This window comes from Piliocolobus tephrosceles, chromosome 2, assembly GCF_002776525.5.
Source record: "Piliocolobus tephrosceles isolate RC106 chromosome 2, ASM277652v3, whole genome shotgun sequence".
NCBI classification, from domain to species: Eukaryota; Metazoa; Chordata; class Mammalia; order Primates; family Cercopithecidae; genus Piliocolobus; species Piliocolobus tephrosceles.
The window spans coordinates 72126996-72149858 of NC_045435.1; the positions used below are offsets into that span (position 1 = coordinate 72126996).

The following is a 22863-nucleotide window of genomic DNA, read 5'->3' on the forward strand; positions in this document are numbered from 1 at the left end:
CCTGGTGTGGCTTCCCAAAGTGTTGGGATTACAGGCGTAAGCCATAGTACCCAGCCTTCCTTTCTTTATTGTGAGTCAGCTAGGCATTAAAAATAATTTGTGTTATATTTTATCTAGCATGTCTAGGTATTTGAAGGGTTGGAGTTTTCAGTTGGTCATCATTTGTCATTTTTCCAGAACCAGGACCTTAGTACAAGCTCATGGTAAAAGGTTCAAATAATATACAAGGACATATGATGAAACATTAGTGTCCTTATCCTCTTAGATCTGCCTAGACCTCAAATCACCTTGTCCGTAATAATAACCTTTGTAATTTTCTTACACATAGTTCTGGAAGTACTTTTTGCATATACAGCATATGTATGTGCACATAATACATGAATATGGTTTGTGCAAGCAGAAATATGTTTTACTATCTGCACTGTACTTAGCAATGGAGCTCAGTGCTTATTGACGCACTTAGTTCTGCTTCTTTCTCATGACTATATAGTATTCTATTATATGGATGTATCATAATTTACTAACCTTGTCCCCTATTATTGGATAATTATGTTTTCAGTTATTTTGATATTATAAACTATCCTACAATAAACATTCCTTTACATATGTCTTTGCTTGTTTTTCCTTTAGCATAATTCACTTTGTCTATTTCCTTCTCTCCCCTTCTCCCCCCGCCACCACTGTGGGTTCCTTGTGGTCAATGACTTTATCTTTCATTGATGATCCTAGTACCTGGCATGGGGCCTGGCGTTGAGTTGGCACTTAACTCACATTTGTTTCATTAATAACTGTGCTCACTACAAAGTCAAATCAGCAGTTAGACTTAGTTCAAATTTCCAGCAAATGTATTTTAATTGCAGTAATAACAACAGCTATTGACTATTCAGTTGTCCGGGGTTACTGACTGAGCACCTCCTCTAGACTAAACATGAGCTCATGTAATCTTTACTACAACCCTATGGATAGTAAATTTCGTGATCTAAAATCTAAACTAAAATGCAGGTTACCTACCTGTAAGAGGCAGAGTCCATATATGAACACAGTTTTGTGTGAAATTAATGCCTGGCCTTTTGACTGTTCTCTTAATGAACAATTGTACTGACCAACATGGGACATATTTCCATTGTTCATTCTTTCGTGTATTCATTCATTCAGTCAATCAACAAACATTTACTGAGAGCTCGCCACGTTCCCGTAGGGAGTGATAGGTCTTGATAAAAACATCCCTACCTTGGTAGAATTTACAATGTAAAGGGAGTGACAGATTAAGCAAAAAAGTAAAAATGTGATGAGTGGCTGAAAAGAGACATAAGCAAAGGCTTTAGGAGCACCAAGAGCAGAGAGCCACGAAGGCCTCCAGTGTCTATGATAAACTGGATGAGCCTTGAAGGACTGCAGTGGGTTGGGGGGGACCACAGGAGGGGTGAAGCCTAGGAGTCCAGCATGCACCCTGTTCCTTGTGTGCACGGCACAGTCTAATCTTTCTCTTCCAGCCACTGCCAGCTCTCAGGACCTCTGGTCTGAGGGCCAGAGAGCCTGTGTCCTTCTGCTTTTGAAAGGTGGCTCAGCACTCCATTAGCCCTTTCTAATTTTAAAGTAGTAGCTCCCTTGATTGAAATCTCAATTTGGGAACAGGCCTAGGATTGGCCTGTGGCTCGAGATGTTCACCAATAAGCGGAGTGGGAGGTGGGGAGGCGTCCCTTTAAGCAGCCGGGAGGCAGCCCAGAGAGCTTGAAGCTCCTCTCCCCAGGACCTGAGCGATTTTCCTGGATCCGGAGCTGCGCACAGAGCAGCTGCCGCCCCGGGAATGTTACCCCCCTTGTGCGGAGCCCCTGCAGGGCCCCCTCCGCCTCCGGGCAGTTGGCTGCCGACGCCCCGCTGGGTTCCTTAGCTGCAGCCACTACCCCTGCCTCTGGGTCTCCAACCCCCTTTCCTCGCCTCCCCCCAGTTTCCCGGGCCGGCGGAGGCGCCGCAGCGTCGGAGCAATGCAACGCTAAGCCGGGTAAGTGGCCCCCCCATAACTGGGGAGCACGGAGCGGGGCGCAGGGGCATGTTTGCTCTTGGTTTCAGAAGCTCCCCTGAAAAAGGGGCCTTGCAGCTGGAAACTAAGCTCTGGGAGAGATGCGCTTTGCCACCCAGACGCTGGAAAGTCAGGAGCCCCGCGGTGGGGACCTGGTGAACTGAGGGTCTGAGTGTCATCCACCTTTCGCACAGCCACTTTATTCACCAACAATGTAATCATAATATCACGAGCGGATGGTGCTGTTACTGTATTAGGACTCCCTACAGGGGAACATGGAAACATCCCTGGACTTGCTTTTTAAATATCCTTTATTATCTTAGAATTAATTCATTTTTCCGTAAATATTTCACAGGTATTTACTGTTAATGACCTAGTTATTTTCTATTCAAAATATTTCTTAACATCTCCAGGAAGATCTACTTTAAAACATGACTTACTTCTTCCCACATACCTTTATGTTTTGAGCTTCTATCCCTGAAAAGAGAAAAGTTGTTTATTTTCCCAGAACTTTAAAAATTCATTTCTTTGCTTCTTGGTGGACTTCGGTAATGAAGCAACTCTGGATTTGTTAATGTGTTCTTTCTAAATTGGGGTAGGTGGAGAAGGCCCCTCTCCTGGCCCTTTCTAGCTCTACATGGGGGAGTGTATAGTTTGGAGATGAGAGAGTTAATTCTTACTCTCCAATTTACCAAATGCACCCTCTTAGATGCTGCAAGAGTCAGGACTTGGTGAAGGCTGGCAGCCGTGCCCTGGGAAATTTTAAAACCAAAATAATCAGGAAAGATTGTGGGTAGGTGCTGGGTAAGATTTAAAAGATGCGGTTTCAGCTCCCCCCACCCATCTGTTCACTTGTGTGTACCTAAGCAAGAGGTTGAGAATCGAATGCAGAGGGTCAGAGTTTACTTTTTTTTTTTTTTAAGATGAGGCAGCTGGAAGACATGCCTTCCAGAATTGGAGCAGAGTCTGATGTGTGGATTGCCAAATTCCATTTCCGCCTATATTAAATTATTTTGGCTTCTAGAAGCCCTCATTTTGCTGGGCTGGCCTTTATTTGCAGTTGTTTAGGTGGTGTGAATCATTTGTATACTTTGAGTTCCCTGCTTTCTGTATACAAATGTTTTTATCTGTGCAGCTAGTTGAGTAATTAGAGACATGGACATGGCCCTGTCTGTACAGACAGAACAAATACCACTTGGGGAAGATCTGGGCCTTTGCTTTTCAAATCATCAATTGCCAAATCTTCCCAGCCTGTTGGGCAATTCAGATAAAGGTGTCAAGTGAGCTGGGCAGTGAAGAATTTATATGTGCAGCTAGTTCTGCTCATCCTACAATAAAGCATCTTCCCATGGGGCCAAAAAGTGGGGGTTAGGGAGGCATATAAAAATGATCCTGTGTTCTTAGTCACTGATTACCCAGCTCTCCCTGGATTTCTGAGAACCTGCCAGGAGAAACTGTTGACTGGATGGAAGTTTCAAGAAATGCAGAACAGAAATCAGGACAAGCCCTCCTTGAGCAACTTTTATTTCTGTTTGGAGGAAAGGAACACTTTGTTAGAATAACAAATCGTGGCTGCTTTTCAAGACCAGAAAACGGTTCTTGTTCTGAAGGCAGGTTCGTTTTAAGAGTGTGAATCATTTGGTTTTTTTTTTTTTTTTTTTTTTTTTTTGCGGTGGAGGCTTGGAGATGATTAAACGTCCTGTCTGCAGGAAATTACCAGGAGATTTGAGTATTTTCCTGAATCAGCCTCAGATGGTACACAGCTCTGGGTGTAATACAAGAAAGCTCTGTTACAAGGCAATCTTTCCACAGTGATACCCTCAATCTCACACAGGCTTTCAAGCCTCTCCATCAGCAAGCCTTTTATTTTTTATTTTTGGGGTTGTACTTCCATTTAAGAAACTGAAATAACTCTCTCATTCCCTCTGCGAGCTTAAGATGGAACTTATTTTTGAGACAGTTTTATCGAGCCCACTTCCCCACTGGCCTCCTCCCACTTAGCTTCAACAGGAAAAACTCTTGGCTCCTTTTCCCAAGATTTCTTTTAAGCCAGAATTGTTATCCTTAGGGACACAGATGTCTCGAGGAATGAGAGAGATGCAAAGGTTTGAACTAGCACTCACCAATTTGGTGGTGACATTTATGGTCTTTGTAGAGCTGTTTGCAGAGTAGGCTAAGCGGTTCTGTGTGGGGTTTGCCCTGAAATGAATCAACAATACAGAAAATGGGCAATGAAAAGATGGTAAGGGGCAACTGAGGGACACACGTACTGCTTTGTGTAGTTGTGTATGCAGAGATCTGTGGGTTTTTAAAAATAATTTAGAAAACCAAATCTCAGAGATGCTGTGCTCCCGAAGCTATTTTTCTTAATCTTTCCTGAAAAGTACTCGGTCACATTAAGCACTTCCTCTAACTATCATAAAATAGGAGAGCGCTGGGTGAATATAAACTCGGTGTGATATTCTGATGTCAATGAGAGGAAGCAGAGGGAATAATTTTTTTTTAGCTGCTGAAACACAGAATGGTAATCCTCGTTGAATATAATGAGACTTTATGGAAATTGTATTGAGAATTTAAATATGATGTTCCAAAAAAATTTCTTTGATATTTTTTATTTTCTCAAAATCTGAATGGCGAGGGATTCTTTTCTGGGATACTTAGTATTTGATTACCATTCCTTTTTTTGTTTTTGTTTTTTTTTTTGGTTTTCTTTTTGCTTTGTTTTGTTGATGATGTTTTTTCATACCCTGCTCCTCTGTGTGACCAGCAAAGGAAGGCTCATTTTTGCAAAGATTGTAATCCGGACAACTTCCAGAAGAATGGAAGATGTAGGGGTAGTGGAGGGAACAGACGCAGGTACTGTGGGACTCAATGTCTGGGAAAACTCATGGATGATCTCCGTGTAAGATTAGCCCAGAGGCCTTTGAGAATTGCTTCACATTTGACTTTTAACAGCCAGCCTGTGTAGAGAAATCCTTGTACCTATCACTAGGGTCTCCCTCTTCACAAAGCACCTTCCCAGGCAAGATGCCAATCCACAGGGAGTGTGTACGTGACATTGCTTTTATCACATCTTTCAAAGTTTGCTTCATTCTACTTTTTCTTTAAAACAACTACTACTTGATCTCTTGGGAACATTTGCAAAAGGTTACTCTGCATTCACCCAGGCTGCTGTAATTAGTCACTGGCTTTATTTTATATTTTCTCATGATTGAGGCTTTGTTCAGGCTTCTGGGGATAAGCAAACATCTGCTGAGTTGGATGTTAGATAAATTCTAATTTTGAACACTAAGTTGTCCAGGCTGGAGAAGAGGTCTCATCTTGGCATATTATAAATGATAACAGCAATAAACAGAATGATGCCTGTTAACTTACTGAGCTTTTGCCAAGCACAGACTTAATGTCTTACCAGTCTTTCTCAGATTTTACAGTACATAGGGATATCCTCAGGGAGTCTATTTCATAGGTCTGTAGTATGACCTAAGAAATATCCAGGTGGAACCCTGGACTTTATCTTGAGAAGCACTTTGCTGTTTGTTCTTTATTATTGAAAAATCCTTACAATAGCCCTATGAGGGTTGGTGCCATCAGCTAGCCTATTTCACAGATGAGGAAGGATAAGCTCAAAGAGGTTCGTAACTCCCCTGAGAAACAAGGCTACCAAGTGGCCATGCGGGGTACCTGGACCTACAACTGTCTAATTCCAAGCATCTACCTGGGATGATGATTCTTAAATGCAGTCCGTGCTCTCAAGCATTTGCTCTTGGTGGATTGTTGGGAGGTGGGGGGGTGGTGGGCGGTCTTCTCTTTATAATTTGTACCCAGTAACCACCGTGCTGCCACTCTGTCGAAGACTGCTTCTCTAGGATGCTGGCATTCTGTAGACAGTCCATGAGGTCCCCATTTAGACAATCCACCGTGATGGAATTGAGGGAGACCAGATGAGGCGGAGGCCCTTGTGGCAACAACTTGAGGAGTGTCCAGCTGATTTGTCTTGGGTTCTTTAAGTTCTGAACCAAGATGACCCACGATAAGACTGATTGACTGTGAAGTGGTTTTAATTCCCCCAGCTTTTGGAATTCTTAAGACAGTTCTGTTTCCATCAAGGGCCCTTTCCCACCTGGATGTGGGTGCCACTTTCTTTCCTCCAATCCATAATGCCTCCCACAAGATCCTTTCACAAGACCTCACCCTACACAGCTCAAGAAAGTTGAAGCCATTTCCTAATGCTCATAGCGTAAGCTCACTTGCAGCCCTTCCTCCATTATCTGTATATCCCCCCCACTCTGAGTGTAATCCTGTGGAAAGTGAACTCAAAGGGAATATTATAAAGAGGAGAGGCAGAGACTGAACGAAGCCTCATTTAAGCTTCTTGCCTGATTCTCCCTTGGCCTGACCTGATTTCTCTTACTCTTTGGGGCACATGGACCAGGAATGATTTTTCTTGCTTAATTGCTGCAGGATTGTGGATACAGGACAGACCACTTAACCTCATGAGCTTCAGCTTCATTATCTGTAAAATGGTATGTTCACGTTGACCCTTTCTCCTTCGGGTACAAGTGATGTAATGTCCAAGAAGGCGCTTTCGACTTTGTTTAAACACATTTTGAAAACTTGCTCATGTTGCCTTCTAGCAGTGGTTCTCTTACTGTGATCTTGGAAACACCTGTTTGGTGAATTGCTCCTCTAAAACAGAAAACAAAAAAAAGGTACCGTGTGTGTGGAACCACATGTGTGAGATGATATGTAAAATATCATCCTTCTTCAGCAATTGCAATTCAAAGGCTATGAGAAGGCCTGGAGTAGAGAAACCTGTTTAGCCTTGATGTTGCATGTACTGTGCTAATGTGACCCTGGAACCACCTTGCAGCCTCACCTCTTAATGTGCCACAGAACACACTTGGGGAAAATTGTTAAACATTAAAATGGTGGCTCCACCACTTATTAGCAATGTGACAAGTCATGTACCTCTCTGAACCTCAGTTTCCTTGTCTGTAAAATGGAAATAATTGGGACATCTACCCTACAGAGTTTTAGGGAGGGTTAAATATGTTAAGACATGTGAAGGTCGCCCTCTGCCTATCAGCAGGGTTTGTCCCAGTGGATCATTCCCTCCTCTTGCTTCGTTCTGTAACTTTCTGTCTCCTTCTTGCTTTACCTTCCTCCTACCTCCCAATTTCCTTTGCTGCTCTTTCTCCTCTTCTAATTTTTTATTTTTTACGTCAGCCGCTCCTGCCTCCTTCCTGCTTGCTCATGTCTTTTTCATCTTTATTGCTCCCTTGTTGACGCCATCCAGCCCGTGGCTTCATGTTACACTGCACTCTTGACTAGTGAAGTCACATTTCCAGCCTGGACCTCTCTCCTGAGCTCCAGACTCAGATACACATCTCTTCTCAGCATCTTCATTAGATGTCCAATCGGCTTCTCAGACTTGCTGTGTCAAAACATAGCGCCAGCTTTTTTCCTTTCCTCAAGCCTTGACTGTGTCAACAAATGGCACCTCCAGCTACCAGTTGCTTGAGCTAAAAACTGTTTGGCACCTTTGATTTTTCTCTTTCTCTTTCTCTCACCCTCCCATACCCGATCCAATGAGAATGCGTCTTTTCAGTTCTACTTCAAAAACATACCCCAAATTGTAGCAGGTGAGGGTGAGAGGGAGGGAGGACTGACTAGAAAGGAGCTTGAGGTAACTTCCTGGGGTGCTGAAAATGTTTGCTATCTTGATAGAGTGTGCGTTACATGGATATAGGCATTTTTCAAAATTGATGAGACTCTACATATAAGGTCAATGGATTTTGCCGTGTGTAAATTACACTTCTATAAAAAATATGATAGAAAAGATATATATCTCAAACCTCCACAGGTCCAACTTTAGTCCATGCTGCCATCATTTTTCACCTTGATTACTTGACAACCTTCCTAAACACCTAGTGGTTCTGAAGCTTAAATCACATCATAACACGACCCTGTTCAACACCTTCAGACAGCTTCTCATTGCAATAAGGACAAAACCAAACACTTTGCCATGACCTGTGAGACTCTCCCAGCTTAGCAAGTTCTAGCCCGTGCCTACCTCTCAAGGGCATCTTCCTACCTGGCTACTAGCACCCGTGCTTCAGCCACAGGCCAGCCCTAGTTTCTGCCTACCTCTGGGCCTTTGTGCTTGCTGTTCTTTCTGCTTGGAATGTTCTGCCCCTAGATCTTTGCCTGGCTAGCAGCTTCTCATTATTGAGATCTTGGCTTACATGTCCTTCTGTCAAGAGGACTTCCTGCCTAGCCTTGCTCCATGACTACACTCCACAGCCCACATTTTTCTTGGCCGCATTATCTTACCAACTTTTCTCCAAAGCACTTTTCAAGATCCAAAATATTTTATTTTCAATATGATAAGCCTGTCCCTGTCCCTCCTTGTCCCTTAAAGGCAAGAATTGCATCATTTAAATCCCATCTTCAGTGACAGTACCTTCCTTCTAGGAGGGCTCCCTAAATAAATTTTGATTGACTGATTAACTGGTACCTGGGCCAGTGTCTAACACTGCAAGAAAATTGTTAGGAAATTAAAAATTCTTTAATTATTTTTATTACTCTCCTCCTTTCCTCATCTCCCTCTTACTTCCTGGGGGATGTAGAGATTAATGTGCTTCCCAACACTGTTAAGTCCACACACTTCACATTTCTGTGCCTTCTTTTTTATTAATTGTAAACTAGATCAATGATAGTTGCCCCTTGTGGAGGTTTGTAAACCCCTTGGAGTGAGGCATTATTTCAGCACTCACTACAAGTGAGGCATGAGTGTCTCATCACCTTTTAAAAATTGCAACCCCAGCTAATGTTTTTTTCTGAAGAACCCAAGCTTCTGAACTCTCCTGACTAGGAAGTCTGATCAGACGCAGCTGTCCTGGGAATTGATTTGGGATCCAAAAGTTTTTAAGATCCGCTACAACTCCCACAAATGGCTTTGGAACTCAGAAAGCAGTAAACATATATATTTTTTAATCTGTCAGAATGAATCTTTCCCAGGGAACAAAGGTTGAACTGTATGTTTAGTGCCCCAAACTTGCTCTTCTCTCTGGCCCCAAAAGCCACAACCTCTTATTGAATGTTATTGGTAGAGTACTGATTTAAAAATCAGAGCAAAGGGTTGCATATTCTAAAAGTGGAGAAAAACATCAACAGATATTGGTGGGGAAGAGGATGTCCTTCCCCGGGCAAGAAGAGAATAATATAGGCATTTCTGAAAACCCACAAGCCATGGTTTATTTATTTGGACTGTTCATTGAGTTACTAAGACAGGAATAGTACAGAGGTTTTATTTGCCTGCAGCTCTGGTTAAAAAAAATTAAAGGGGCCCCTTCAGGGCTTAGGGAAATGGTGCTGCAATTGATTAGCAGTGTCTGCCATGGGCAAGAACTGTTGCTGTACACAAAGAATTAGAGAATGTTAGATTTGGAATGGACCATGGAGATTATCTGGTACAACTATTGCCCTCATAGCTACTGCACTGTGGTAGGGGGCCTTTAGAAGGATAATCATGAGCTTGGCAAAGTGATAACTCTTAACTTTTCAGGCCTTTGTTCCCTCTTGGGTCCCGTAAGTGTGTTCAGTGTGGTTTACTGCAAGACTTCCTGAGAATGTGTCAGGGGAGTCTCACAAGACAGTTCTGAGGCCGGTCAAGTTTGGAAAAGTCTATGGTACCGTATCTCCTCAACGATTCATAAGGGACAATAAGCATGACATAGGGCCTGAGAAGTCCAATCATAAAGAAACCCACTTAACATTGTTTTCCAAACCTGGTGATTCTGGCATGTTTTTCAAGGACACCTGTTGCCATTTTGTAGAACACTCTCTTTAGATGCTGCTGTGTTATGTTTAGGGGGAGTGTTCATTTCCTAGGGCTGCTGTACCAAATTACCACAATCTTGGTGGCTTAAAACCACAGAAATTTATTCTCTTACTGTTCTGGAAGCCAGAAGTTTGAAAGTCAGGGTGTTGGCTGTCTCTGGGAGAGAGTCTGTCCCGGCTTCTTGTGACTGCCAACAATCCATCCTTGGCATTCCGTGGTTACAGCCGCATCACTCCAGTATCTGCCTCCATCTTCACATTGCTTTCTCCTCTGTGCATGTGTCAAATTTCCCTCTGCCTCTCAAAGGATACTTGAGGTGACATCTAGGGCCCACTTGTATAATCCACATAATCTCTTCATTTCAAAATCCTCAATTTAATTACATCTGCAAGGGCTTCTTCCTCAAATATGTTACGATTTTCAGGTTCTGGGGATTAGGACATGGACATATCTTTGGGAGGCCATTTTGCAGCCTACCACAGAGGCATATTGACTCAAGCATTAGGAGACTTGGATCAAGTTCTCACTTAGCCACGAGCTCCTTGGTCCCATGAAGAGGCAGAAGGGGTGTTTAAATCAGGAGTCAGGTCTATTTCCTCACCCCTCAGAACTTCAGTGTCCTCAGCTATTAAGTGGGATATACCTGTATATTTCATAGGGGTATTATAAAGTTAAATGAGATCAAATTTGTGGTGTGCTTAGCACAAGTGAATATTGAGTAAATATTGGCTTATTGTTGTATAATTTTACTACTGCTGTGTTGCTGCCACTGTTATCATGTTCCTTCTCTTTGAGTCTTATTGTCAAATTAAGTGATTAAGGCTTACTCTGGCCCAGGAATAGTCAGGAATCCTTTCAAAATTAGCATACTGTGGGTTCCAGATCTCCAAAGGCCATATTATATCTTCTAGATCTTTTCACAGAAGTATAATATATCCATATAGGAGAGTGAACACATTATAGGTGTTCAGCTCAATGAAATTTCATAAGCTAGATATACCAATGTTACCAGCACAGAGAATCAAGAAATAAAATAGTACCAGTGTCCCACAAGCCCTTTTTGCACCCCTACTTAATTCTAACCACTCTCTTGATTTCTTTTTTCTTTCTTTTTTTTTTGAGACAGATGTTCGCTCTGTTGCCCAGGCTAGAGTGCAGTGGCGTGATCTCAGCTCACTGCAAGCTCCGCCTCCTGGGTTCACACTATTCTCCTGCCTCAGCCTCCCGAGTAGCTGGGACTACAGGTGCCTGCCACCACACCTGGCTAATTTTTTGTATTTTTTCTTTTTTCTTTTTTTTAGTAGAGACGGGTTAGCCAGTATGATCACTGTGTTAGCCAGTATGATCTCGATCTCCTGACCTCATGATCCACCTGCCTCGGCCTCCCAAAGTGCTGAGATTACAGGCATGAGCCACTGCACCTGGCCTCTGATTTCTAACATCATAGGTTTTACCAGTTTTTATATCTTACATAAAGGGAATTATACAATATGTACTCTTATGCACCTGGCTTCTTTCACTCGACATTCTGTTTGTGAGATCCGATTATTTTCTTGTGTATGGTTGTAGATCCTTGATTTTAGTTGTTTTATAGGGTTCCATTGTTAAATAGATCAAAATGTATTCATTCAATTGTTGCTGGGAGTTTCCTTAGTTTCTGGTTAGAGACTATTACAAAAAGTGCTGTTCCGGACATTCTAGTACATATCCTTTGGGAGTGCATGCAATGCTGGGACAAAATCCACAATACTTTCATCCAAGATGTCTTCCCACCCCCACCCTCTAATTGCTTGCTTGAGATGCTTTGCAACATGAGAGCTCCTTCTAACCACGGGTATCTTAGTCTGTTTGGGCTGCTGTGACAAAATACCATAAGCTAGCTAGCTTATAAACCACAGATTTTTTTTTTTTTTTTTTTTTTTTTAAACGTTCTGGAGCTTACAGGTCCAAGATCAAGTGTCTGCAGGTTCGGTGTTTGATGAGGGTTTGCTTTCTGGTTCATAGATGGTGGTGACTTCTTGCTGTGTGTTCACACAGTGGAAGGGAAGAGCTAGTACTTTGGGGTCTCTTTTTTAAGGGCACTAATCCCATTCATTAGGGCTCTGTCCTCATGACTTAATCACCTCCCAAAAGCCCCATCTTCTAATACTATCACTTTAGGGGTTAGGATTTAAACCTATGAATTTGAGGGAGAAGGATACAAGCATTCAAACCATGGCAAAGGATAATAGCTGATTACTAGGAATGATTCTCATCCTCTGGCCCACCCACTGCCCTCCCAAGCCATTGGCCATGTCTACATTCTCTTGATGTGTTGAAGTCTTTTGAGCCACCACTCTTTCCATAAGACTTTCCCCTTGGCTTGCCTTCCAGTGGGCTGGGACTGGATGTGGTAATTTTGAAGGAGTAAACACCCATCTAAAGTCACAACTCCACCTTTCTGCATCCCACTCAGGGCCACCTCATTCATTTGCTCACACCTCCACTGCCAGTGCCAAGTCAGCCTTTTCTTCCCTGGCTGCCTAGTGCCAAGTCAGCCTTTTCTTCCCTGGCTGCCTTAAGGAGAGACATGATGGGCCACACATACCCCTTTTCTTCTCCAACAGGCCTCCACTGAACTGGTCCTACACTCCCCTTTCATACTCCCAACCCTGGTGTTTGGAACAGCCCAGACTGTCTTACAGATTAGAGCATGTCCAACTGAGGATTGGGAACAGAAGGGTGGAGGGAGGAGTTGGCACAGACTGACAGAGTGATGTGAACATGAGCCATAAGCTTGGCACCATTGCCCAGAAAGGTTGGGAACCACTGGTTTAACTCAGCCAAATAATTTTTCTTCTATGGGGGAAGGCTGAAACTCATGCTTCAACTGCTCCTCGTGATACATGTGTGAGAGACTTTTCCTGGATCCCAAATGAATGGGTGAAGCATTACTATGATGTACTGAATGATAGAATCATGTATGTGGCTTTGCCCAGGGTTCCATTAATTGGCACCAGGTTGGCAACTTACACATGTCAATTCTGGAATTATTGGGGAAATACCTGATGGATATTAGGCTCAGTTACCAAACCATTCCAGAAAAATGTAAATGAAATTAGACTCAGTGCCAAAAACCCCTTTATCATATACATTTTGTCCCTTTGTGTTAGGTGGCCTTAAAAATGCATACATGACCAATGGGGTGGGGAGGGAGACATAGGAGACAGTGCATTCTAAGTGTCTTTGTTATGCTGTCATGTTTATTTTTTCTTGCCTGATGACCAAGAAGTAGGAAAGAAGGTGGAGATGCTTGGAAGGGGTGAGGTTGACTCTGGAAATTTTTTATCTATTTAAGTCAACAAAGAGTTAAGCCATACTTTTCTATAGGATTATAATATCTCATAAAAATGAATAAATAGTTGAGTAACTTTGTGCCAGGCTCTTTTGGAGATTTAATTATAGTAGCAGGTGTCATTTATTGAGTATTTTCTTTATGATTGCAACATGTTGGAGACTTTTCTACATCATGGGTCAACAAACTTTTTCTGTGTAGAGCCAAATAGTAAATGTTTTAGGTTATACAAGTCAAGAGGCAAAATCAAGACTAGTATGTAGGTACTCATATAATGAGAAAACAAATTTCCACAGATTTTTTTGACAAGATTCAAAATATAATGATAATAATTGAGTATAACCTTTCTGAAATACAGGTTTCCTAATGAGAAGAATGGAATTCATTGTTGAGGAAGTGAGGTTTAGAGTTACTGTCTCCTATTACCAATTTGATTGCAAATATTTATCTATAAAAATCACTCTTAGCTCATGGGCCATATAGAAACAGGCTGTGGGGCTGGACTTGGCTTGCAGGTCATAGTTTTATTTACATTCTGGCTGAGCCTTATATGTAAGTAATGATCAAGTTGGACTGCACAGAACAGTGAAAACCTCCATAGTGGCATAAATGAGTCAAGTCTTTATTTGTCTCTCCTTAAAGAAGTTTAAAGGTGTCTGCCTAGGGCTAGTCTAGCAGCTTCACTATGTCACAGAGACCCAGCTTGCTTTTTTCCTGCCCTGCCAACCTCGGCATATGGCTCCCTTCCTCAGAGTTGCTCCATAGTTCAGCTGCTACCATGTCTGCATTCTAGGCAGCAAGAAGAAAAAAAGCAGGGAAGCAGTATACACATACTTTCTTTTAAGGAGACTTCCCCTTGTCCCACCCAATGCTACTACCATCTCCTTGGCTAGAACTTTGACATATGACCACACATCTTTGCAAAAGAGGCTGAGAAATGCAGTTGTTTACTCAAGTTGTGAGTGTGCTTAGATAAAAACTGGAATCCTGCTAGGAGGAAGAAGAGATACTGAGATAAGTAACTAGAGTTCTCTGTCATATTCAACAAGGTAAAGAATGAGTGCTAGAGAGATTTCCATCTCCCCTGAGGCCTTATGGCAGCAGACTGGGATTTGAACTGAGGCCTGCTTAACTCCAAACTCTCCTCTCCCTCTCCCTGCATCTGCCCTCAAGCACTGTGAGGAGGTCCACATGCATCATGCTAGGAATGAGGTATGGGCTTGATTTGTATAAACACTTGCTCCCTCCAAAGATGCTCCCAAGGAACCAATAAGGAAGGATGACAACATTCCCCTTTAGTGGAGGGTCCTGTGAAAGCTGGATCAGGGCACTTGGCTGAGGTTGAAGCCTACATAGGGCCTCCTAATCACTCCTAAACATTAATGCAAATCTTGAGATTCTACCAAACTTTTTCTCTAGTCACATGGAACAAGAAGTAATTTCAGTGACCAGCAAGCTCAGGCATACACACACACAGTAAACTTGTCCATGGAGGGAAGACATGGGACATTGAGTGAAAGCAGTAACTGGGTATGTGATCTTTTAAAGTGACCCTACTCACTACTATGGCTTGGAATTTGGCCAACATGGCTCACAGTTTTTTTTTTTTTTTTTTTTTTAATCCTAAATGGGAAGATGCGGGAGGTAGATAGGAGCTTTCAGGTTCCTTCAACATACATATGGGCATGTATGTATCTAGCTGTTAGGGAGAATATCTAAATGCTTGCTAGGTACTGAAACGTTTATCTCAGGTGATCTCACAACAGTCCTGTAGGGGCATCATCATTCCATTTTTAAAGATAAGTAAATGTGGTGTTGAGAGGTTAAGTAACATGCCTAAGACCATACAACTGGTAAGTGGTAAACCCAGGTAGTCGGACTCAAGTCTTCATTTTCAACTGTACTATTTCTGACTGTAATACTAAAGGCAATCTGTGAGAGAAAAGCTATGATAACCTTATCAACAAAACACGTAGGTTTACAACAAAAGGAGTGATTAGTTTTGACTTGAGAGGAGGGATCAAGAAGGCTTCCAAGAGGTGGTGACATTTGAGCTGGGCTCAAAGAATGACTAGGACTGCATGGGCGGAAGAACACAAATCCATGAAGCGAAATTATTGTTGGTCAAATGTATAATATACTCTAATAATAAATAATCCTGGCCTGTTAGGAAGCGAGAAATAGATTGAGGGTTCCTGTCTTTTTGCTCACCTTCCAAATATCACCATCACTATGAAAACAGCTGATCTGTATTCCTGGGGCTGCTTCTCCTCTAGGTGTTTTCTTGTCTAGCTCCGTTTCAGTCTTGTCTGTCGCCTTGGGAGACGGGAGCAATACCTCTTGCCAGAAGCCTGAGTTGCGCTGAGTTTTGATGGTCTGGTATTGAGCTGTTGGTTCCTCTTTCCACTGTACTCCTGACTTCAATTTGTCTAAACCTGGCTGTGTGTTAGTGTAAAGGAATCAAGCTCATAAATAAAATAGGAGGTGAAGGTAGGTTTTAGTAATGAAGCCCCGGCTTAATCGCATCCGCAAGCTAAGGAAAGAGCCATTGAATATTTATCAAATTGTTGCATTAACATTTTCACTGTGCTTGCTGTGGACATTAGAACTCTCTGGAGAATGCAGCTGTCTACCACCGAGCAAGAGGAAGGGAGTTGTGGCTGTGCCAAAACATATACCTGTATTATGACAAACCTCCATCCGTCTGAAGGCCCCAAAGAGACTGCATTAGTAATCATCCATCTCGCAAGGAGACTTTGTTGAGGTTTCGGAGAGTGCAACAGTGCACAGGCGTTGATGGAGCTCCAGCAGGCGCCTCACCTTGAAACGCCTCTCATGACACTGGCCAGCGAATCTCATGCACATTCCACGCTACCCTTTGATTTTTTTCCAAGGTCACTGTTTCTTGAGAGCTTTGTTTATGATTAGTTTAACTGTGATAAACTGTGGTAAGAAGTAAGTCCTTCAATTTTTTTCCCCCTTCTTCTTAGTTTAAAGAATTCTTTAAATAGGGCTGTGTTTGCCTGGATGAGAGATTGCAGATTTCATCAGCAGATCCAGCACTTGTCTCATGGTTGCCTTCCAAATAAGGCATGTTGAAGGTATTCTACCAGCGTAAGGTCTTGAGCCGGTCAAAGAACCGGTTATTATGCTTTAAAAAGCAATTCATCATCTAGAGTAGTGAACTTGGGTGTTATTTTTAGGCCAACCTTTTAATGTATGTGACATGCAAGAATAGGATTTCTCATGTGAACTTCTTGAGGGTTCATGAGAGAGTAACTGGGAAAGTGGGTAAGGTGACCGGCAGAGGTGGGTGTCTTTAACAGCTATGTGGTGGTCCCATAATTTAGTACTTTTGAACAAGGACTCAGGAGTCAGACATCAGTTCCAGTTTCAGCTCTGCTACTTACCAGTTACATGATGTAGGATGGATCACTTAGACTACTGAAGTCTCAGCTTCTTCACCTATAAAATAGATTAAGTATGGTATCTACCTCAACAGATTGCCCTGAGAATGAAATGAGATAAAGCACATTAAAGTCGTTAGCATAATAGTTGGTACACAGCAATCACTTAATAAATGATAGCTGTTATTATTTCCAGAGCTTTTAATTTTAACCTAGGGCTTCTAGTCTTTAAGATTTTCTGTAAGGTCAGGTGCGAAGTTATGGAAAATTGGAACTGGAAGGTACTCATAGATCGTCTAATCCAATGGTATGCAAATTATGACTCTCTGGCTGAATCCAGCCTGCATCCTGTTTTTGTAAACTTTTATCGGAACATATCCATGCCCATTTACTTTTGTCTTGTCTTCAGTTGTCACACTGCAAGGGCAGAGTTGAATAGTCATGACAGAGACTATATGACCCACAAAGCCTAAAATATTTAGTCTGACCCTTAATAGGAGAAAGTTTGTTGACCCCTGATCTAATCCAGTGAGGTTTTACCCCTGAGGAAATCAAGATCCAGAGAAAGGAAATGACTTGCCAAAATACATAACCAAGTCTTTCACCAAAGGTTCCTAACTCCCATACCTCTTCCCACCGTCATGCGTCCTGGGTCCTGGTTTAGTAGGGAAGGGTTATATGAAGCACAGGGGAAAGCTTATGCTGCTTGTGTATTGAAAACCATGGCAAAAGTGCTATCGACCATAAACAACCAATTTTGCCATGGAGAAAACTACTTTCTAGAGGTAAAGAATTGATGTTGGGATGTTGCTGGCTCATGCCCACCGCTCTGTTACTGCATCTGCTGAGAGTTTCCAATTTTACGTTCAGTGTTCTCCAACAGTTCACCCAAGGGATGTAGAGGAGCTATGCTTCCAGCTGGCCCCTGTAGCATGTGGTTGACCTGAGTGGGCATAGTCAGTGGTGACCAAGTTTGAACTTCCCTGGGAGAAAGGAGAGTTGGTATAGGAGCCCTTATGGGGGTGCAGGGTGATTTGAATAAACTTTTTTTACCTCAGAGTATCTAATCACGGTGATTGCCTCAAATTTTTCATTTTTAGGTTCCTATTTGAAGCACTTCATTTAATCTTCCCAACAACCTTATCAGGTAGGAACCTATGGGTGTAGATTATGCTTATTACTTACTTTTTTTAGACCATGTTGGGTTGATTGAAGTGCATTCTTAATCACTTTGCCATGTCTCCAGTGTGTTCCATTAAAATGTGAATTCACCCATAGGAAGGTCTGACCAGATAGGTAGTAAATGATGTCTATGTGCAAAGTGGCAGAGACCCCCATCCTTAGGTGGTACATCAGAGCATTTATCTCCCATGTGCATTGGTGTGTCCCCAAAGCCTAGAACAGAGCCTGAGATGTAGTAGGAGCTTAGTAAATATTTGTTGAGTATTTGATGAACCAGATTTCATGATGTGAAATGTTCTTAGCTTAAGTCACCAAATATAACTAGATTGCTCTTCAGCAAGGGAAAACCCAGTCTGGATGAAGGGGCCCAGATGCAGATTCAGAAATGGAAAACTTGAGACTTGCAAATCAAGATGAAAGGCACTGAATGAGAGACACCCAGGTGTGAGTTAGCTCCAGACTCTAATGTCTGTCCATGCTTCTCCCCTGCCTTGTATGCAAAATGAACTCTCTGCTTCTTGGCCATGTGAAGGGGAATCTCATGGCTGGCTCTCTCCCACCACACTGAAATTTCCCCTTTTTGGTCAAAGTCGGCTGTATCAGGATTTGCCATCTTATGCATTCTGATTAGGTGTCACATGATTGCTTGGTGGGAACTTGGATTTCTTGCCCCACTGACAAAGAACCAGTAAGGAGCCTATTGCGGTGGGAGAGTGGGAGGGGACGTGCAGAAATGATGGCAGAGCGGGAACTGCCAGCTCCTGGTATTGTTTTTAACACTCAGATGCTCTCCTGATTCAAAGTGGACTGTGATCCTTTTGTGTTTGCCTGGAGCAGGTACTACCTGGAGCAGGGATGGTTTTGACTCATCTTTAAATGTTTCAAATTGCTAAGCCTTGTACTGCTAAGCCTTATACTCAATGGAAATGAAGATAACCAGCCTCCCTCAGACTGGGCACCACATATTGTATTGATTGATTCGTTCATTTAATCAAAATATCTTTATTGAGCACCTATTTGCATACCCACCATGTGCACAATAGAGACAAAGTCCCTGCCCTCATCTGATATGTCTAAGGGGTGAAGATAGACAACAAGGAAATATATAGTGTGTCAGATGGTGACTACTATGTTGCTGGGGGTGGGCTGAGGGTGCTCCTGCAAAGAGAATGTCAGGGAGGGCCATACTGAGTTTAGAACTGGAGGAAGTGAGGTGTGCTAGTATTGGGGGGGTACCTCTGGCAGAGGGACCAGCACCTATGTTAGCACAATGCAGGAAATGCCAGTGTATATAAGACCATGCTGATCTGGAAAAGGACTTGAGCTTTCACTCTGTGCTAGAAAGGGAAGCCCATGTCGGACTTCATGCACTACAGTGATACAGTGGATAGATTAATCAGGCCTTTCTGGGTTGCAAGGTTCAACATCTCAAGTCAAACCAGTATAAACCAAACTACAAAGTGCCATGATCTCATGAGTGAGGCTTTCTCACTCTTTTAATGTTCTTTACAATACCCTCTTCACCAAAAACACCTACTGATTGGCCCTGCCTTGATAACATACACTTATGGACTAATCAGGGATGGGGGAAGAGTGTGGGATGCTCCAGTTGTCAATTTGGGTTGTATGCCCACCCCCATGCTAGGTAAACCTGGCCTCTGCAACAGCCCAGTAGTTCCTAGCTGGTTTGAACTCCCCACCTGCCCAACTCCCCTAGACATTTGGTAATGTCTGGAGACATTTTTTATCGTCACAATTTAAGAGATGAGGCCACTACTTGAATCTAATAGGTAAAAGTCGGAGATGCTGCTAAATATCCTATAGCACACAAGACGGCCCCCTCCAACAAAGAATTATCCATGGAAAATGTCAGGAATATTGAGGTTGAGAAAGCCAGATCTAACTCCATGAGGATATTGCTCCACAGGAGAGTGTGTGGTGCAGGCCTGATAATAGGCTGACTCTCATAGCCTTCCATGAAGCTTGCTGATCGGTAATGCTGTGGTTGAGAGGTAAGAGCAGTGCTTGCTTTGGTGGTAAAGGGAAGGGAAGTGAATGTGAATGTGGCATTTGAAGTCCTAGGTTCAGTTCTACCTCTGCTCCATAAGAATTTTCAGGCTTTGAGCAAGTCATTAAGCTTCTGTCAAACCATCTCACCAAGTCTCTGGGAGGGTTGAATTAGAAATGCCGTGTGAAAGCAATATTGATATGCTACACAGTGCATGTTCTTTAGTAAGAAACATATTATGTGCAGGGCACTATACTAGGCACTATTTATTCCACAAAAGAGAGTCTCCGCCTCGAGGAGCATTTATTATAGTCTAGGAGATAGGAACATACTTGAACTACAAGACGGCAAGTAGAAAAGTAGTTCTTAAAAGGTGGGAGGGATTCAGACCTGGATGACAGAACATTCTGGAAGTAGAACAGAACAGATGCCCAGTAGGGTTCAAGGAAAAGGGCTGTGGAGTCTTCACATCATTTATTTTATTTTGTTAAGTTTCTTCCACTTGGGGTTGAGCAATGTGGCAACAAATGGTTGACTGTGTGGTTCACTCATTGGCCCATATTAATCTTTTATACTGAGCCTCCATTTGACAAGACAATGACTGTTACTCTCTTGCAAGTCTACTACAGTTACTGTAGCAGCTATCACCCACATTGGATTGTGGTATGGTTTCTGTGTCTCCACTCAAATCTCATATCGAATTGTAATCCCCCCATGTTGGGGGCTTGGTGGGAGGTGATTGGATCATGGGGGCATGTATTCTTGCTGTTCTTGTGATAGTGAGTGAGTTCTCATGAGATATAATGTGTGTGGCAGCTCCCCCTTCACTCTCTTTCTTTCCTCCTCTGCCATGGTAAGAGATGCTTGGTTCTCCATCTTCTACCATGGTTGTGAGTTTCCTGAGGCTTCCCAGTTATGCTTCCTGTTAAGCCTGCAGAACTGTGAGTCAATTAAACCTCTTTTCTTCATAAATTACCCAGTCTCAGGTAGTTCTTTATAGCAATGTGAGAACAGACTAATACAGATTGTTAATGTATTTATTTTCCTTTATGTAATAGGAAAAGATTGTCAGAGTTTTAAAAGTAGTAAATACTAGTGAAAATAACTTAATAAATCAAAAGTATTTAAATCACAGCCTTAAATTACAGCTTTGGGTAAGGAATTTTAAAAGAATTTCCCTTACGAGTTAAATTCTCAACTCATTTTCAGCTTCATTTCAGGTCCATTACTAGCACAGGTAGTATGTTATCATGGTTTCTATAGAGTCTTGTATTATTTGATTTGGTTTCCAAAGAAAGTTCATTAGGATCAAAGATTTGCCATGTTTTGCAATATGGAATGGCATGGGGAGGGAAGTAATGTGTGTTTTTTTTTTGAGGGGATGGGGGTTTGTTTGGTTTGGTTTGGTGTTGTTTAAATGGGTGATATCAAACGAAGGGACAAGGTTTTTCCAGCTGGGTTTGTCTTACTGGCTTCACCTCTTACTCCTTTGATGTGAATGGTGATTGATCTGTGGTTCAAGTCACCACCTTCTTGACAGCTAGAAAGGTTGACCTTTTTTGGTTTACGAGGTGAACTTTAATCGTTAGCCTCCAGCTTACTGCATGTGTGGGTGTCCCGGCATCTGCAGGTTGTTTCCACATTAATTAACTCTCTGATCATTTCTCATTGGAAACTTATTGGGGAAAGGAGTCAATTTCCCTTTGGAGTTGACTAGCAAGTTTTTGCTTTTTTGCCTAATTATTTGCCATTTGCCCATTATTAAATGCTTTCCTGGAAATGAATAAGGAGCATTGAAGAGGAGTTTAGATGAAACCATTTGCTGCCAAGACAGATCATTAGCAAGAAGTTAGTGAGAATGACTCACAAAAATTAACTAATGTTGAGTGAATTATTTCTAATATGCATTTACATTTTCATCTGGTGAGATAGTGGGCTGCCTTTTTAAAAGTGAAATGTGTTCAACTTACTCCTGCAAAAATGTTCAGTGAGTAAAGTTTCAGTTACATAAGTTTTATAGCGGATGGTTGGGTTTTAACGTTTTATGGATTGATGTGCCCAGCATGGGGAAGATGTTAGTTTTTCTGACCCATCTAAGGAATAAATGGCTGATTTCTTAGTTAGTAACAAGCTGGCAAAAACCAGTCTAGACCCAAAGTCACTTTGATCTCAAAGTGACTTTTTACAACCACTTGTGTTTGAGGCCCATTAGAAAATGAAATTCCATGCTGTAACTCCTAGTTAAATTAATTTCTTTATTAAGAAGCAGTTTAAGTTGTCATGAAGTCTTTGAATCTCAGTGCATTGCTAAAGAAACTTTGGCGGGGGATAGGGGGAATTAACTTTCTCACACTTCGTAGTCATAGCCCAGGTTGTTTAAGTTATGATCTACAGTACTTCAATCTTTGCAATCCTTCTTTTAAAATAATGTCTTATTGAGTAAAAGGAAGGAACTTTTTGCCTTGCTCCTAATTGCTGAAAAATTTTGCATAGCTAAACGATGAATTCAAAAGAATCCACCTACAATTAAAGCCTGATTCAGTAAGATACAGGAGATTATGTATGATGCAAGACAAAAAGATTACAAAATGAAATGTCTTTATCCCCTGAGAATAATAGTCATTTAGAGTGTTGGTTACTCTTTTAAGATCAGAATACTTAAGGGTAATCTGTAGCCTATAAATACATGGAAAGGTAGTATAAATAGGATGGTGATGCTTTAAAAAAAAAAAAAAACACGGATATCTTTTGTGCACATTAAAATGCATGCATAGTAATAGTTGCTATTATCAAACTATATTTTAGGAGACTTCTGTTCAAATGGGGAAAAATATGATACAGATAATTAAAATGTGTCATCTGATCAGGGAGCCTGGCCTGCTAGAGGATGTTTTACTAGAAGGTGACCAGGCAAGAAGCCTGGATTCTAGAGGTGGCTTGGCCAGTTGCTACCAGCATTGTGGCTTTGGACAAGTCACATGACCTGTTTTGGTTTCAGGATTTTCATCTACAAAATGAGATGCTTAAATATGTGATTTTTACAAAATGGACTTCAATTGAATCATGAAG

The 22863-nt window shown here is 42.0% G+C and overlaps 1 protein-coding gene across 1 annotated transcript in view; it reads left to right on the forward strand.

Annotated features, from left to right (window-relative positions):
- The first annotated feature begins 1728 nt into the window (after window positions 1–1728).
- Window positions 1729–22863, forward strand: part of PRICKLE2 (prickle planar cell polarity protein 2) — a 175441-nt gene continuing 154306 nt past the window's right edge. Inside the window, exon 1 of the mRNA XM_031935185.1 lies at window positions 1729–2002. The gene's annotated coding sequence lies outside the window, so the exon portion shown is untranslated. The remainder of the gene's footprint in view (window positions 2003–22863) is intronic.